At 45.5% G+C, this 18301-nt stretch overlaps 1 protein-coding gene across 7 annotated transcripts in view; it reads left to right on the forward strand.

Annotated features, from left to right (window-relative positions):
- Positions 1–216: 216 nt before the first annotated feature.
- The window catches only part of LOC147006378 (uncharacterized), a 57181-nt gene continuing 39096 nt past the window's right edge, over positions 217–18301 (forward strand). For 4 of the 7 annotated variants that reach the window (XM_085868965.1, XM_085868958.1, XM_085868963.1 and 1 more), the window contains exons 1-2: positions 250–355; positions 15487–15577. The gene's annotated coding sequence lies outside the window, so the exon portion shown is untranslated. Of the gene's footprint in view, positions 356–7102; positions 7194–15486; positions 15578–18301 lie in introns of all 7 variants that reach the window. The other 3 variants (XM_085868960.1, XM_085868962.1, XM_085868959.1) reach the window with 3 other exon arrangements.

The following is an 18301-nucleotide window of genomic DNA, read 5'->3' on the forward strand; positions in this document are numbered from 1 at the left end:
GAGTGCCGAGTCAACTTTAAATGAGGACGCGGTGTCTCATTGGGTGTAAACCCCAAATGTTCTCTTCCCTCTCAACCAGATGTAAAAGGATTGAAAGGTAGGCTTGGTAGCCTACGGTAAGGCTGCTAATACGTTGGATAACAGTGAACAGCGGATCCAGGAAAATACCGCGATCAAACGGTTTGGATGAGACGAGACACCGAAGTTCCTGTCTGCGCAATGTTTATTGATGTAACGGCACAAATAGCGAAAGTCTCGCTCTGCAAGTAAAGACAATATGGCGAAAATCCATTCACACCAACCAACAAGAAACCAGAAGCTCTCCCTCTATCCGGTGGGAAAATCGCCAAGAAAGGTAAGAATTACAGGCTTGCACTCCACGAACATGGCATTCATAGATTGCATGAAACATTTATGGGCACAACAGTTCCAAACGTTCATACACATGGTAAAACAGCAAAGACTTTCTAACAGCCACCCACAAATTTGTGGAAGAAATTTGTAGAAAAGGAAAGTCAATCCATTCGCCCCTCATTCATTGTCCTCAAGCTTTGGCAGCCATATCAGTTTAGCGAGAGGTCGAATATAGCTCTTGCCACGAACTTGAATCCTGGCAGTTCGAGCACGGCCATCTGATGACCTCAACAACCTTACCAATTACTTACTTGTATGAATATCAAACAGAGACTCCTGCGATTTTGACCGGAGAACCATCAGTAAGCCTTCTTTAGTGTACAACATGCAAGGTCAATCAAACTGCTCCTCCACCACCAGGTACATCTCAGCCAAATGACCTGAACCAAAATCGAATCCGTGCGGCTTTTACTTCTCACCTCCTCAACTCACTTTTTTGTCTGAATCCTCCACAACTTTCTGAAATATCGTGCTTCCTATTGTTTTTGGATGCTTGGTGTTGGCTTCATGGTGAAGGTGGTCGGTTTGGGATCCGAGGGTCCTGAGTTCAAATCCCTCTTGTTTATTTAATTAACACCAGGTGGGCCTGTCATCCTTGTGAGGTGGTAAAATGAGTAGCAGCTTGCTGGGATGATTGAGCCATTTCAGTATCCTGTGTCAGAGTTGTGACCCCTCCATGAATATTTCCAATCCCCCAGGAGACTGCTGTGGCACCTCTGTTTCTCTGTACAGAGTGTGGTCCCGATGGATGTATTGTTTTTGACCCGATCTCAATGGTGAAGACTGAAATATCACTTTTTAAAATTCTTGTATCCGGATCTTCATCAAAATCTATTCAGTTCGTCTTTGTCATACACCCAACCTGTCCATGAAACTTCGTCCGAATCTGTCTACAACCTTTTGAGATATCGTGCTCACAGACAAACAGAAGAGAGAGAGAGAGAGAGAGAGAGAGAGAGAGAGAGAGAGAGAGAGAGAGAGAGAGAGAGAGAGAGAGAGAGAGAGAGCGGTTGAAACATAACCTCCGTCTTCGTTCGGTGGTGGTGGGAAAGATCTTGACACTAAGAATCAACCATTAATCCAGAGAGAGGATGTTGTGACTCATTTTGCTCGTTCCTGTTCCTGAAGCTCCCATCTCTGGGTTTGCATCGTTCCACAACCACAACGGATCGCTTGAACCATCACTTTCTCTTTCAGGAAGATTCAACAATCTTCACCTGAACGTGTCCCTTGGCTCCTTAAACTCGAACCACCCTCGAGATCGAACTTTACAGCAATTAACTCAACCAATAATTCCTGATCGAGGTCACTTGTTAATTTGGAGGCAGGATGAGCGTGGTCACGTGTTTGTTTGGAGGCAGGATGAGCGTGGTCACGTGTTAATTTGGAGGCAGGATGAGTGTGGTCACATGTTTGGGGGCATGATGAGAGTGGTCACGTGTTTGTTTGGAGGCAGGATGAGTGTGGTCACGTGTTTGTTTGGAGGCAGGATGAGCGTGGTCACGTTTGTTTGGAGATGGCGTGAGGGCGGTCAGTTGTTTGTTTGGAGGCAGGAGGGTGGTCACATGCCCAACTGACTTGAGTGGTCATGTGACATGGAAGATTGCATACGATTGGGTTATTCGGTCATGAATATTTATGATGTGGGTAATCTTGTCATATTGTGGAAGATTGTTGGTCACGTGACACGTATGATGTTTTCTATTGGGAATGCAAATTTGGCAAAGAATGGATTCAATGTTCAGAGTGTTACGAATTTGGAATTCAATTGCACACAACATACAGGTTCCCTTAGTCAGCTATGTCGATAAGTGCATGTTTCCTAGATAGCTCACCTTCCATTGTTTAAATGTTTTGAAATCGATTAGATGTGCTGCGGATCGATTTAATAGTTCGGGAGCAAACAATGGAGACCTCCCTCCCCCTCTTCTGCAAAGAGGAAGAAGAACCCTGCGGTGACGTCAACAACTCCCTCCCACCCGTGGTTGAGCGCGGGGTGGATCACGAGGGCATGAGTCACGCCGGGTGCGGGGGAGGGGGTGCAAAGGATAAAGAGGACATCTTTTCTTTGTTCAAAAAGAGTCGTGAAAGTTCCGTGTAAAGAGTTCGACGGAGTCCCGTGGTGGGGTTGAGTTCGTGGGAGTCCCGTGGCAGAGTTCGTGAAGAGTCCCGTTCTGAGTCCCGTGTGCTGAGTCCCGTTATAGGAGTAAGCTTTTTGCTTCAGAGAGATCAGTCGTTCAGCAGGCCATCGGGTCCTGCTTGGCTTGAGGCCTTCGGAAGCTTTTTGCTTCGACTGGCTCAGTGAGCTTCGGCTGCTGTTTTGTTTTGGAAGGAACTTGAGTCGGTTGTTCGGCTCGAGCTGCGAATGGAGGCTTCTTCCTCTTCTTTCTTTTCTTCCTCTTCTTCTTGGTTCGTGGAGCTTTTTGTTCTCCATTTCGTTTCCCGGCTTGGTACGACGCATCGGCCTCTTCTTGGAGTTGGATCCTCGGGGAAGCGACGATCGACAGGAAGGATCGGCGCCTCGTCTCACCGGCACGTGTTGAGAAGCGCGGTAGGATTCGCGGGAGCTCGGGAAGGATCGCGGTGATTGGATCCAGCTCGCTCTCGCTGGAGCCCGGGTCTGGACAAGTTGAAGACCACACGAGGTGGAAAGGTTCGAATCAAGCTCTGAGTTTCAGCTCACCTGACCTCAGAGCTGGAGCTCGTGATTAAAGGCCTCAGCCACCGTTTCGTGTGTGTGTGTGTGTGTGTGTGCGCGCGCGCGCGTACTTGTGTCCGTGGGCCCGTCTAATAAGTAGGAACTGCTGTGAAGTGTAAATAACTGTACATAATAAGTAGACGGTTGTAGTTCTTTTGTCGTGCTTTTGTTGCTTATATAATTGCATACGTGTTTTGCCTTATTTAATTGCATACGTGTTTCATAATAAATGTCCTTGTGTGAATGTAAACCTGCTCGTTTCGTCCATTCCCTCATTGACTGAACATTTCGTGTGTTGGGAGTTAGAAAGCCGTTGGTTTGCCGTAATAGGGGGACATTTGGACCGACGGTTCTCGGCGATGACGCCGCTCGGAATCGCGCACGGACAGGCTCGCCTCGGCGGTTTGTTCTGTACGAGATCCGTCGAGGGTGGAATACCCCGGTAGTTGGATCACGTGGGTATTTAGGGACATTGAAGATTGGCAATCGACCCTACACCACGTGATCTGCCGATTGGCGTATTTCGGTTCTTGTACAAGGACCCGTCGCTCGGAGTTATCCGGGCGGCGATCGATATTCCGTGCGATCGGTCGGGCCGACTCGACTTGCGGCTCCGTTCAGAGCGGTCGGTTGGCAGCCGACGCACCGACTTGTAACAATATATTTTGCGGGAGACAAACTATATCACACAAACAGTGTAACATTTAGAAATATTTGTTTATGTCTGATATGTTTTATTATTTATTTATGTCTGATATGTTTTATTATTTATTTATGTCTGATAGAAATCCAGAAATGCTTCGAGACACATTGAAGTAACGAAATGTCTGCCAGTCAACCATCTTGGATCTGATCTCGAAAAAATATGATATTCATATGTAAGCAATAATTCTTTATCAGTGCGCCAAGTTTGAACAAGATTGGTAAATGCATGTCTGAGAGATGGTTGAGGAGGACCTTAATCACCTTGTGGATATATGGGGGGGACATATCTCAAACAGAGAGGGGGGGCGAGGCCTGAGAGCAGACGGTGGAATGCAGAAAGACCACCGACCTGCCTGCAGTGAGAAAGCCAAAGACTCAGCCTCATTGTGGGAGATACCAATGATCCCAAATGCCGAGGTTTCCACAGCGTGAAGCTGAGAAAAGTGAGAGGCAGGAGTACCAGCACAGAGCGGATAGCAGTACTCCATCAGGCTGTGGACAAAAGCTTGGTACATGGTCAGGAGCTCAGGTGTGCCGAGGAAGGACTTTGCACGATGGAGGATGCCCAGTCGGTGAATGGCTTTTGAGGCCAGTTTGGAAATGTGGCTTTCCCAGGAATGATCATAGTAGATAGTGAGACCCAGAAGCTTGAACGAAAGGACTTCTTCAAGAGGATTGTTGAGAAAGTATATTGGGGGGGGGGGGGGGTTCCAGACCTTTCGGAGAGACATAGAGTGTGAGATTTGTCAGGATTGAAAGACATATTTTACGTGTTGGACCAGCTTGTGATTTTATCCATGTCTGCAGAGAGTGAAGAAGCTGCTGCATGCCGATGTGAGGGATGACAGGTGGTACGGCCAGGGTGGAGTTATCAGCAAAGAGATAAAGAGGATTTTCTGGAAATTCAGAGAGATCATTGATGAAAACCAGAAAAAGAACAGGGCCTGGAAGACTGCCTTGAGGAAACCCAGCCTGGACAGGAAGAGGGAATGAGAAAACTCCATTGAGGGCCACACGTTGGCTGTGACAGAAGAGGAAGTCTGCAAGCCATGAGTGGAGATGGCCTTGGATACCATAGGAAGAGAGTTTGGTGAACAGGGCAGGGTGCCAGAGCGTATCGAAAGCACGTGATATGTCCAGGGATATGGCTCTGATTTCATGTCCGGCATTGAGGACCTCCATCCATTGTTGGGAGAGCAGAAGCAGCATATCCAGGGTCGAGTGACTTAATCTGAATCCAAATTAAGCCATTGAAGAAGAGGAAGCATTTAATGTCTGAAGTGATGATGGATTCCAAAACCTTGCTGATGATTGGAAGAAGGCTGATCCGTCTGTAGTTGCAGGGATCTGTTTTTGCACCTCTTTTATGCAGAGCAATAATGTTTGCTGATTTCCAAGCAGATGCCAGATGACGTTGAGCAAATGAGAGGGTTAATAGAACAGAGAGAGGGTGAGCAAGAGCAAAGCAGCAGGTTTTTAGGACACGTGAGCTGATGCCGTCTGGACCGGTTGCAGAATCTGAGTCGAGGTTTGACAGCAAGCTCTCCACCTTGTCAGGAGAAAAGGACACAGATTCCAGGGACAGTTGGGTGCGACTGGGTAAGGTGAGTACGGAAAGCGATGGGTTTCGGACACAAGATTTGCAAACAAACACAGAGATGAGGAATTCAGTCTTTTCACGTGCAGTATCAGCTGTGCGGCTATTTGAGGTATAGAGGGGGAACATACACCAGAAACAGACCTCACTGGACACCTCCAGGATTTGGAGTAGGGAGACAGGTTTGAGAGTTCAAACTTGAGATTCGAAAGTTGTTTTCTGGCTCTCCTGAGGGTAGATACACACTTGTTCCCAGTTTTGTAGAAGCAACTGAGATTACCCTCAGTTAGATTTGCCTTCCATGAGGTGAAGGGAAGTTGTTTCAGGACAACTGCCTCATGACATGCTTCAGTGTACCATGAGAGGGATTTAGGGTAGGATAACTGAAGAGGAGAGGGGATAAATCTGTGCATGAGAGAGAGAGAGAGAGAGAGAGAGAGAGAGAGAGAGAGAGAGAGAGAGAGAGAGAGAGAGAGAGAGAGAGAGAGAGAGTTTCTTGGAAAGAATTTTGATGTCAGAGGAAGTAGAGATGGGAGACCAGTCTCGAAACTTGGTCGCTGCTTGAAGTCCCTGCCAGTCAGTCTGAGTGAAATGCCAGATTCGACGGTGCTGAGTCGGTTCTCGAAGAACAGCCAGAGAGATGTCCACTTTGATAAGCATGTGGTCAGAAGAACCCATTGAAGAACAAATATTTTCAGGGAAATCGGAAGTAGGTCCATGTTTTCGGAGAGCGAGATGTAAATGGAGTCATCACTGTTTGGTGGACGACACAACACACATATAAACATGAGGTGGGAGTGAAGGGGAAGCCGTAGCCAGAGGTATTCCTGGTGGTGAGGGGGAGAACGTGCAGTGCATGGTGAGTGAGGAATCGTCTTTGATGAAGAGCAACTCCACCACCAGGACGAGGGTCAGGTCTGTCATACCGGAGGAGGGAGTAACCAGGGAGAGATATTCGGGAGTCAGAGATATCTTGGAGGAGGAAAGTGTCTGTTGGGCAGATTATGTCTGGTTTATCTGTGGCAACTTGGATGGAGAGAACTGAAAGGTTTGAGTGAAGACCCCGGATATTTGAGGTTTACACTGTTAATGAAGAGAATGGAGAAAAGAAACATCACAGTGGGATGTATTGGAACACGTGATGAAGGTAAGGTCGTATTGATTACGGTGGAAGAAGAAGAATAGTGAATGATGATACAATAACGAGAAGCACGTGGGTGAAAGAGGAAGTTGTTATAGTTTCAGAGACGGTGATTTGTTTTATTTTTTTGATTACGATTACTAAGATTAGGAAAAGGAAAGGTTGATGAAAAATCGTGAAGACCTTTGATGAATGTGGGTCGACAAAAGTCGATGGTGGATCGGCAGAAGAAAGAGGAAGAAGAGTCGGTACAGGAAGTGACGTGCGACGTCGGGGATAATGTGAGGGAAAGGATTGTTTTTGTTGTTTTTGTTTTTTTTAGACGAAGCAGAGGGGGCAGTTGAGAGGGATAGGAGGGAGAAGTGGAAAAAATATAAACTGATGTTAATAAGGAGAAAATACAATAAACACGATCACGAACACAAACGGGGAGAAGGGTAGGCCTCAAGGAAACACGAGATGAAAACTCAACAATTAACACAAGTTTAAACACAAGACCGAACTAGAAACACATAGTGAACTAATTTCATTGTGTTTCCTTTTCTAGGACGGAGGAACATAAAGAAAACAACAACAAACAAGGTTTCATGACACTCGGGAGAGGGTACACCTCCACCAGGCTGAACAGGTTCCGTTTTGTATCCCACTGATCGGCCGGATCTGAATTCGGTCCTGAACCCAAATCTAATCGACTTGTTTTTCTCACATAACCAAGTTTTGTCACAACTCATCCACAGCCTTTGTAGACAGACCATGGACTCCTCCAGAGAAGGACTGGAACCTCCCATGCTCGTGGTTTGGAACTTGAGTCTGAAGGATTAACGAGTCCGGGGCTAAAATGACTTCTCGAAGGGCTCGAGACACGATCCCGGGATCCATATAGGGGTTTTTGAGGACGTCGAGTTCAGTTGTGTCATTTTCAACACCACCTGAGGTCATCTTCAAGGTCAAAAGGTCATATTTCAAGGTCAAATTACTGAATTTTGGTACTTTTTGCCCGTTTTTGTGTCGAACTCATAAACGGTGAGAGATGGCTGGTTGTAATAAGACGCAAGTGTGTAGAGCTGTCAAACTTTAATACTTATTGTCATATATTGTATTACATAAACATTATATGCATGTCACAACACTATGCCTATTACAACTATGTCTATGTCTATCACAAGTTGGAGAGCTTTTCTTGCCTCCTGAGGCATCCCAAAACTTTTTCTTTGTCACTTACATTGAGGACATGAGCTTCAATAGAATGTTAGCTAAAGTAGTACATGCAGCATTACTACTAGCTGAAGGTTCATCTACAGAGGATAACTGCTCAGCAAAATGAAATCGGCAACGCATTTTAGTCTTGTCATTCAAATTATAGGCATTATGTACAAAAAAGACGGTTGACATGGTCGGCACACTCAATCCACCTTTATTCAAATTATCTAGAAACTCAGATGACACCTCGTTACCATCTTCATCATCAATGATCTCCTCCATACTAGTGCTATCACCATATTTATGAACAAGGTGTCCGGCCAAATCAACTACTTTATGCTTAAGGGCATCGTCAGACCCCAAGAGATCCTGAGTGTCTTGAGGAGTAATCTCGTCAACGAGTTCACTTCGCTCATCTGGATTTATGGAAGTTGTTCAGTTCTTGTCGCAATCAATCACACGAGAACTAGATTCAGGCCTAATGTCATGCTTAATGAGTGTTTGCAAATTTACAATTCTAGCTGCAGCCATAATGTCAACTACATCAAGAAAGAAGTTTCCACCGCTTCTTTGCCTGGCTTGGCCGAAAAACGTTTCCAAGGCTTCGTCTGCAAATATAGCAGGAAGAACGTAGTCAAAGTCTTTCTCTGCCAGAAGCAATTTGGCAGCATCCACATTATTACGTGTGGACACAGTGAAGCCTTCAGCAGTTTGCTGAGTTAGCTTCAGCTTACGACCACCACCTCGTTGCCATGCGCAGGTAGATATAATTTGGCAGGCCTGCTCCAGCCTCGTGAAACTTGTACAGTCTGCTGTCCAAGGCTGTCTGGATTCGTCGCGCAGATGGAGAGCTGAGAAACGGTCTTTCAGTTTCATCATCTTGAACCACTCACTCATTATCTGGGTGAGGATGAGTGTGCCTTCCCTGATGCCCAGTGAAACCTTGAAGGTCTTTAAAGCAGCGACAGTCTTGTCATTGAACACTCGGCATACCAATGGTACGCTCTGGCGTTGAAGGGGCTTGGGGAAAACAGCGGTGTGCGTCAGCTTGGTTTAGCGAATAGGAGTAGCCCGGTCGATCTCATAAATCTTCTGAATATCACTCCAGTAAGCTTTGTACTCATTACCTTCTACGACAAATGAGAGTGTCTTGCCATCAACAGTAATCCAGTTGTTGCGAACATTTTTGAAGATGTGTACATAGTCGTACACTAAAAACATAGATTGCTCTTGAATTGACAGCACTTGGCAACTTCCTGGTCCTCCAAGTTTTGAATAAACACTGCGGTTGGTATTGCAATTGTCACATATCAAAGAAATCACAGTACCGCCAGCACCAACTACAGCTGATGCAGCTGCGATAAGGAGTTCCTTCAGCTGATCGGCAGTTAGTTTTTTGCAGGGCAAAATGCGTAGAATATAGCGTGGACCACCGAAATGGCAGGCAACTTCAACAACCATAGCATGTGAAGCAAGCATTTCGTGTTCACCACCCGCTGCTGCATTTCGAGCATATCCTACAACATGCCCTCCAGAAAATCGCAATGTCTCGACCAGCATTACCTCGTCAAACATTAAATTGACCAAACGCTGTTGTGGTTTAAGCTGGTCGAACAAGGTTTTGAGGTTGGAGTCCTGCTGACTACGAGCAAGCAACTGTTTTACCTTTTTTGTTGATGGTAGAATGATTAAGCCGAATCGACGAATCATTTTGTGTGCACTGGGTGATATGTTGTGAAGCTGCATTGCGAAAATCATAGTATCAGTATCAAATCGGCGACGATCAAGAGGTTTGAACATAAGATGCAGCTGCGACAGAAGGAAGGTGAAATGAGGAAGCTCGTGTGCCTCAGTCATCCAACAGAGCTGGCTTATTACAAGCTGAAGAATTTCCTTGCTTGTGCATTCATCGATGTTTACCTGGTCAGTTATGGATCTAATCTGGGACCATTTTGAGAGCAGGCTGTTCTTCTGAAAAGGAAAAAGTCGTTTGGGCACCTCAATGCCATCTTTCTTAACTCTATTCAAGAATAGAAATCCAAAAGGTGAGTGAACTTGTTGGAAATGAAAGAACTGCTTGACAGTTTGTCCAGTAGCATCAGTTCTTGAAAGGTAAAGGTTTTCCTGGTCTTTTATGACGTTAAAGCCAGGAAAATAGGAGCTGATTTTACAACAGAAGTGGTCGAAATCTTGGATATTGTCTGCAGCCTCATCAGCTGCCTGCATCTTCTTAGCTCTTGATTCTGACGTAGAAGATGATGTTGGGCGTGGGGCTGAGGTCACCTGCTTCAAAGCTGATTTCGGTACTCCAGGAAATATTGATGGGGGTTCTTTGGGTCGTTTGCCACCCCTAACTGACACCCAATCACAATTGAAATGTTTCTCACAGATATCGTCGTCGTCTTCTTTCAGCTGCTCCCGATAGGGGTCGCCACAGCGGATCATCCATATGATCCGCATAGTGATTTGGCACATGTTTTACGCCGGATGCCCTTCCTGACGCAACCCTGGTCGCCTCTTACGACACAGGGATATGGTATACCTTTTTTACCCGGGGTATACACCGGCCCAGTACACTGGTACTCATTTCGCCGACCTCGGAAGGATGTGTCTCACAGATATATATCTCATTTAAACACCTCAAGCTTTCTTTCTCATTTGGCATTGCCAATATCCATCTCTCCCTCTCCTCAGGATCTTTTGGGAAGGATATGACCTTTACATAAGGCGTCCCATCGTAGTTTCCTCTGCAACCAAAGCAGCTGCAACGACGAGGCATATTTTCACCAAAGTAGGAAACAACACAAAGATCCTGTGAGATCACCAGCTGGACAGTTTCTGAAAGAGAAACAAACAAAACATACATTAGTTAACGATGATAGAAATCAGCAAGTAGCTGCAGTAGGTGCACAATGTCATGTTTTGTCAGAGACTTCACAAACGTTTTCCTCTATGAGTTAGACACCAAAACGCGGAAAAAATACCAAAATTCAGTAATTTGACCTTGAAATATGACCTTTTGACCTTGAAGATGACCTCAGGTGGTGTTGAAAATGACACTGTTGAACTCGCCATCCTCAAAAACCCCTTTATGGATCCCGAGATCGTGTCTCTAGCCCTTCTCGAAGTCATTTTAGCCGCGGACTCAAGTTAATCCTTCAGACTCAAGTTACAAACCCCGAGATCGTGAGGTTCCAGTCCTTCTCTATCGGAGTCTATGAGACAGACAGACAAAAAACATCAATTAATATTGATCGTAGTATGGATCTGTCTAAACTCTAAAGGGTGAAATGGGTTTCGTTTATAATAGTTATTTCGTAGTGTATGTTCAGCATCATTGTACATAATAAATGTATGTGACAAGGCAGTATCGAAGTTGTCTGGCGAGCGACTCGTCTTCCTGCCAAAAAATTTTTTGTCTAATTTATAATTTCCCTTCCTTTCTGTTTCACGTGGTTTTCCGTGGGTTGGCAGATTTATCACAGATGTGTTGAGAAGCGCGGTAGGATTCGCGGGAGCTCGGGAAGGATCGCGGTGATTGGATGCAGCTCGCTCTCGCTGGAGCCCGGGTCTGGACAAGTTGAAGACCACACGAGGTGGAAAGGTTCGAATCAAGCTCTGAGTTTCAGCTCACCTGACCTCCGAGCTGGAGCTCGTGATTAAAGGCCTCAGCCACCGTTTCGTGTGTGTGTGTGTGCGCGCGCGCGCGCGCGTACGTGTGTCCGTGGGCCCGTCTAATAAGTAGGAACTGCTGTGAAGTGTAAATAACTGTACATAATAAGTAGACGGTTGTAGTTCTTTTGTCGTGCTTTTGTTGCTTATATAATTGCATACGTGTTTTGCCTTATTTAATTGCATACGTGTTTCATAATAAATGTCCTTGTGTGAATGTAAACCTGCTCGTTTCGTCCATTCCCTCATTGACTGAACATTTCGTGTGTTGGGAGTTAGAAAGCCGTTGGTTTGCCGTAATAGGGGGACATTTGGACCGACGGTTCTCGGCGATTACGCCGCTCGGAATCGCGCACGGACAGGCTCGCCTCGGCGGTTTGTTCCGCACGAGATCCGTCGAGGGTGGAATACCCCGGTAGTTGGATCACGTGGGTATTTAGGTACATTGAAGATTGGCAATCGACCCTACACCACGTGATCTGCCGATTGGCGTATTTCGGTTCTTGTACAAGGACCCGTCGCTCAGAGTTATCCGGGCGGCGATCTATATTCCGGGCGATCGGTCGGGCCGACTCGACTTGCGGCTCCGTTCAGAGCAGTCGGTTGGCGGCTGACCCCCGGCTTGTAACAATATATTTTGCGGGAGACAAACTGTATCACACAAACAGTGTAACATTTAGAAATATTTGTTTATGTCTGATGTTTTATTATTTATTTATGTCTGATAGAAATCCAGAAATGCTTCGAGACACATTTAAGTAACGAAATGTCTGCCAGTCAACCATCTTGGATCTGATCTCGAAAAAATATGATATTCATATGTAAGCAATAATTCTTTATCAGTGTGCCAAGTTTGAACAAGATTGGTAAATGCATGTCTGAGAGATGGTTGAGGAGGACCTTAATCACCCGGTGGATATATGGGGGGGACATATCTCAGACAGAGAGGGGGGGCGAGGCCTGAGAGCAGAGGGTAGAATGCAGAAAGACCACTGACCTGCCTGCAGTGAGAAAGCCAAAGACTCAGCCTCATCGTGGAAGATACCAATGATCCCAAATGCCGAGGTTTCCACAGCGTGAAGCTGAGAAAAGTGAGAGGCAGGAGTACCAGCACAGAGCGGATAGCAGTACTCCATCAGGCTGTGGACAAAAGCTTGGTACATGGTCAGGAGCTCAGGTGTGCCGAGGAAGGACTTTGCACGATGGAGGATGCCCAGTCGGTGAATGGCTTTTGAGGCCAGTTTGGAAATGTGGCTTTCCCAGGAATGATCATAGTAGATAGTGAGACCCAGAAGCTTGAACGAAAGGACTTCTTCAAGAGGATTGTTGAGAAAGTATATTGGGGGGGTGGGTTCCAGACCTTTCGGAGAGACATAGAGTGTGAGATTTGTCAGGATTGAAAGACATATTTTACGTGTTGGACCAGCTTGTGATTTTATCCATGTCTGCAGAGAGTGAAGAAGCTGCTGCATGCCGATGTGAGGGATGACAGGTGGTACGGCCAGGGTGGAGTTATCAGCAAAGAGATAAAGAGGATTTTCTGGAAATTCAGAGAGATCATTGATGAAAACCAGAAAAAGAACAGGGCCTGGAAGACTGCCTTGAGGAAACCCAGCCTGGACAGGAAGAGGGAATGAGAAAACTCCATTGAGGGCCACACGTTGGCTGTGACAGAAGAGGAAGTCTGCAAGCCATGAGTGGAGATGGCCTTGGATACCATAGGAAGAGAGTTTGGTGAACAGGGCAGGGTGCCAGAGCGTATCGAAAGCACGTGATATGTCCAGGGATATGGCTCTGATTTCATGTCCGGCATTGAGGACCTCCATCCATTGTTGGGAGAGCAGAAGCAGCATATCCAGGGTCGAGTGACTTAATCTGAATCCAAATTAAGCCATTGAAGAAGAGGAAGCATTTAATGTCTGAAGTGATGATGGATTCCAAAACCTTGCTGATGATTGGAAGAAGGCTGATCCGTCTGTAGTTGCAGGGATCTGTTTTTGCACCTCTTTTATGCAGAGCAATAATGTTTGCTGATTTCCAAGCAGATGCCAGATGACGTTGAGCAAATGAGAGGGTTAATAGAACAGAGAGAGGGTGAGCAAGAGCAAAGCAGCAGGTTTTTAGGACACGTGAGCTGATGCCGTCTGGACCGGTTGCAGAATCTGAGTCGAGGTTTGACAGCAAGCTCTCCACCTTATCAGGATAAAAGGACACAGATTCCAGGGACAGTTGGGTGCGACTGGGTAAGGTGAGTACGGAAAGCGATGGGTTTCGGACACAAGATTTGCAAACAAACACAGAGATGAGGAATTCAGTCTTTTCACGTGCAGTATCAGCTGTGCGGCTATTTGAGGTATAGAGGGGGAACATACACCAGAAACAGACCTCACTGGACACCTCCAGGATTTGGAGTAGGGAGACAGGTTTGAGAGTTCAAACTTGAGATTCGAAAGTTGTTTTCTGGCTCTCCTGAGGGTAGATACACACTTGTTCCCAGTTTTGTAGAAGGAGCTGAGATTACCCTCAGTTAGATTTGCCTTCCATGTGGTGAAGGGAAGTTGTTTCAGGACAACTGCCTCATGACATGGTTCAGTGTACCATGAGAGGGATTTAGGGTAGGATAACTGAAGAGGAGAGGGGATAAATCTGTGAGAGAGAGAGAGAGAGAGAGAGAGAGAGAGAGAGAGAGAGAGAGAGAGAGAGAGAGAGACAGAGAGAGAGAGAGAGAGAGAGAGAGAGAGAGAGAGAGAGAGAGAGAGAGAGAGAGAGAGAGAGAGAGAGAGAGAGAGAGAGAGAGAGAGAGAGAGAGAGAGAGAGAGAGAGAGAGAGAGAGAGAGAGAGAGAGAGAGAGAGAGAGAGCAAGTTTCTTGGAAAGAATTTTGATGTCAGAGGAAGTAGAGATGGGAGACCAGTCTCGAAACTTGATAGCTGCTTGAAGTCCCTGCCAGTCAGTCTGAGTGAAATGCCAGATTCGACGGTGCGGAGTCGGTTCTCGAAGAACAGCCAGAGAGATGTCCACTTTGATAAGCATGTGGTCAGAAGAACCCATTGAAGAACAAATATTTTCAGGGAAATCGGAAGTAGGTCCATGTTTTCGGAGAGCGAGATGTAAATGGAGTCATCACTGTTTGGTGGACGACACAACACACATATAAACATGAGGTGGGAGTGAAGGGGAAGCCGTAGCCAGAGGTATTCCTGGTGGTGAGGGGGAGAACGTGCAGTGCATGGTGAGTGAGGAATCGTCTTTGATGAAGAGCAACTCCACCACCAGGACGAGGGTCAGGTCTGTCATACCGGAGGAGGGAGTAACCAGGGAGAGATATTCGGGAGTCAGAGATATCTTGGAGGAGGAAAGTGTCTGTTGGGCAGATTATGTCTGGTTTATCTGTGGCAACTTGGATGGAGAGAACTGAAAGGTTTGAGTGAAGACCCCGGATATTTGAGGTTTACACTGTTAATGAAGAGAATGGAGAAAAGAAACATCACAGTGGGATGTATTGGAACACGTGATGAAGGTAAGGTCGTATTGATTACGGTGGAAGAAGAAGAATAGTGAATGATGATACAATAACGAGAACCACGTGGGTGAAAGAGGAAGTTGTTATAGTTTCAGAGACGGTGATTTGTTTTATTTTTTTGATTACGATTACTAAGATTAGGAAAAGGAAAGGTTGATGAAAAATCGTGAAGACCTTTGATGAATGTGGGTCGGCAAAAGTCGATGGTGGATCGGCAGAAGAAAGAGGAAGAAGAGTCGGTACAGGAAGTGACGTGCGACGTCGGGGATAATGTGAGGGAAAGGATTGTTTTTGTTGTTTTTGTTTTTTTTAGACGAAGCAGACGCGACAGTTGAGAGGGATAGGAAGGAGAAGTGGAAAAAATATAAACTGATGTTAATAAGGAGAAAATACAATAAACACGATCACGAACACAAACGGGGAGAAGGGTAGGCCTCAAGGAAACACGAGATGAAAACTCAACAATTAACACAAGTTTAAACACAAGACCGAACTAAAAACACACAGTGAACTAATTTCATTGTGTTTCCTTTTCTAGGACGGAGGAACATAAAGAAAACAACAACAAACAAGGTTTTATGGTTCTCGGGAGAGGGGACACCTCCACCAGGCTGCACAGGTTCCGTTTTGTATCCCACTGATCGGCCGGATCTGAATTCGGTCCTGAACCCAAATCTAATCGACTTGTTTTTCTCACATAACCAAGTTTTGTCACAACTCATCCACCGCCTTTGTAGACAGACCATGGACTCCTCCAGAGAAGGACTGGAACCTCCCATGCTCGTGGTTTGGAACTTGAGTCTGAAGGATTAACGAGTCCGGGGCTAAAATGACTTCTCGAAGGGCTCGAGACACGATCCCGGGATCCATATAGGGGTTTTTGAGGACGTCGAGTTCAGTAGTGTCATTTTCAACACCACCTGAGGTCATCTTCAAGGTCAAAAGGTCATATTTCAAGGTCAAATTACTGAATTTTGGTATTTTTTGCCCGTTTTTGTGTCGAATTCATAAACGGTGAGAGATGGCTGGTTGTAATAAGATGCAAGTGTGTAGAGCTGTCAAACTTTAATACTTATTGTCATATATTGTATTACATAAACATTATATGCATGTCACAACACTATGCCTATTACAACTATGTCAATGTCTATCACAAGTTGGAGAGCTTTTCTTGCCTCCTGAGGCATCCCAAAGCTTTTTCTTTGTCACTTACATTGAGGACATGAGCTTTCAATAGAATGTTAGCTAAAGTAGTACATGCAGCATTACGACGAGCTGAAGGTTCATCTACAGAGGATAACAGCTCAGCAAAATGAAATCGGCAACACATTTTAGTCTTGTCATTCAAATTATAGGCATTATGTACAAAAAAGACGGTTGACATGGTCAGCACACTCAATTCACCTCTATTCAAATTATCTAGAAACTCAGATGACACCTCGTTACCATCTTCATCATCAATGATCTCCTCCATACTAGTGCTTTCGCCATATTTATGAACAAGGTGTCCGGCCAAATAAACTACTTTATGCTTCAGGGCATCGTCAGACCCCAAGAGATCCTGAGTGTCTTGAGGAGTAATCTCGTCAATGAGTTCACTTCGCTCATCTGGATTTATGGAAGTTGTTCAGTTCTTGTCGCAATCAATCACACGAGAACTAGATTCAGGCCTAATGTCATGCTTAATGAGTGTTTGCAAATTTACAATTCTAGCTGCAGCCATAATGTCAACTACATCAAGAAAGAAGTTTCCACCGCTTCTTTGCCTGGCTTGGCCGAAAAACGTTTCCAAGGCTTCGTCTGCAAATATAGCAGGAAGAACGTAGTCAAAGTCTTTCTCTGCCAGAAGCAATTTGGCAGCATCCACATTATTACGTGCGGACACAGTGAAGCCTTCAGCAGTTTGCTGAGTTAGCTTCAGCTTACGACCACCACCTCGTTGCCATGCGCAGGTAGATATAATTTGGCAGGCCTGCTCCAGCCTCGTGAAACTTGTACAGTCTGCTGTCCAAGCCTGTCTGGATTTGTCGCGCAGATGGATAGCTGAGAAACGGTCTTTCAGTTTCATCATCTTGAACCACTCACTCATTATCTGGGTGAGGATGATTGTGCCTTCGCTGATCCCCAGTGAAACCTTGAAGGTCTTTAAAGCAGCGACAGTCTTGTCATTGAACACTTGACATACCAATGGTACGCTCTGGCGTTGAAGGGGCTTGGGGAAAAGAGCGGTGTGCGTCAGCTTGGTTATGCGAATAGGAGTAGCCCGGTCGATCTCATAAACCTTCTGAATATCACTCCAGTAAACTTGGTACTCATTACCATCTACGACAAATGAGTGTCTTGCCATCAACAGTTATCCAGTTGCGAACATTTTTGAAGATGTGTACGTAGTCGTACACTAAAAACATAGATTGCTCTTGAATTGACAGCACTTGGCAACTTCCTGGTCCTCCAAGTTTTGAATAAACACTGCGGTTGGTATTGCAATTGTCACATATCAAAGAAATCACAGTACTGCCAGCACCAACTACAGCTGATGCAGCTGCGATAAGGAGTTCCTTCAGCTGATCGGCAGTTAGTTTTTTGCAGGGCAAAATGCGTAGAATATAGCGTGGACCACCGAAATGGCAGGCAACTTCAACAACCATAGCATGTGAAGCAAGCATTTCGTGTTCACCATCCGCTGCTGCATTTTGAGCATATCCTACAACATGCCCTCCAGAAAATCGCAATGTCTCGACCAGCATTACCTCGTCAAACATTAAATTGACCAAACGCTGCTGTGGTTTCAGCTGGTCGAACAAGGTTTTGAGGTTGGAGTCCTGCTGACTACTAGCAAGCATCTGTTTTACCTTTTTTGTTGATGGTAGAATGATTAAGCCGGATCGACGAATCATTTTGTATGTACTGGGTGACATGTTGTGAAGCTGCATTGCGAAAATCATCGTATCAGTATCAAATCGGCGACAATCAAGAGGTTTGAACATAAGATGCAGCTGCGACGGAAGGAAGGTGAAATGAGGAAGTTCGTGTGCCTCAGTCATCCAACAGAGCTGGCTAATTACAAGCTGAAGAATTTCCTTGCTTGTGCATTCATCGATGTTTACCTGGTCAGTTATGGATCTAATCTGGGACCATTTTGAGAGCAGGCTGTTCTTCTGCAAAGGAAAAAGTCGTTTGGGCACCTCAATGAAATCTTTCTTAACTCTATTCAAGAATAGAAATCCAAAAGGTGAGTGAACTTGTTGGAAATGAAAGAACTGCTTGACAGTTTGTCCAGTAGTATCAGTTCTTGAAAGGTAAAGGTTTTCCTGGTCTTTTATGACGTTAAAGCCAGGAAAATAGGAGCTGAT

The sequence above is a fragment of the Eptatretus burgeri genome, unplaced genomic scaffold, assembly GCF_056783735.1.
Source record: "Eptatretus burgeri isolate ZD-2024b unplaced genomic scaffold, Ebu_testis_v1 Ebu_testis_scaffold_3182, whole genome shotgun sequence".
NCBI lineage: Eukaryota > Metazoa > Chordata > Myxini > Myxiniformes > Myxinidae > Eptatretus > Eptatretus burgeri.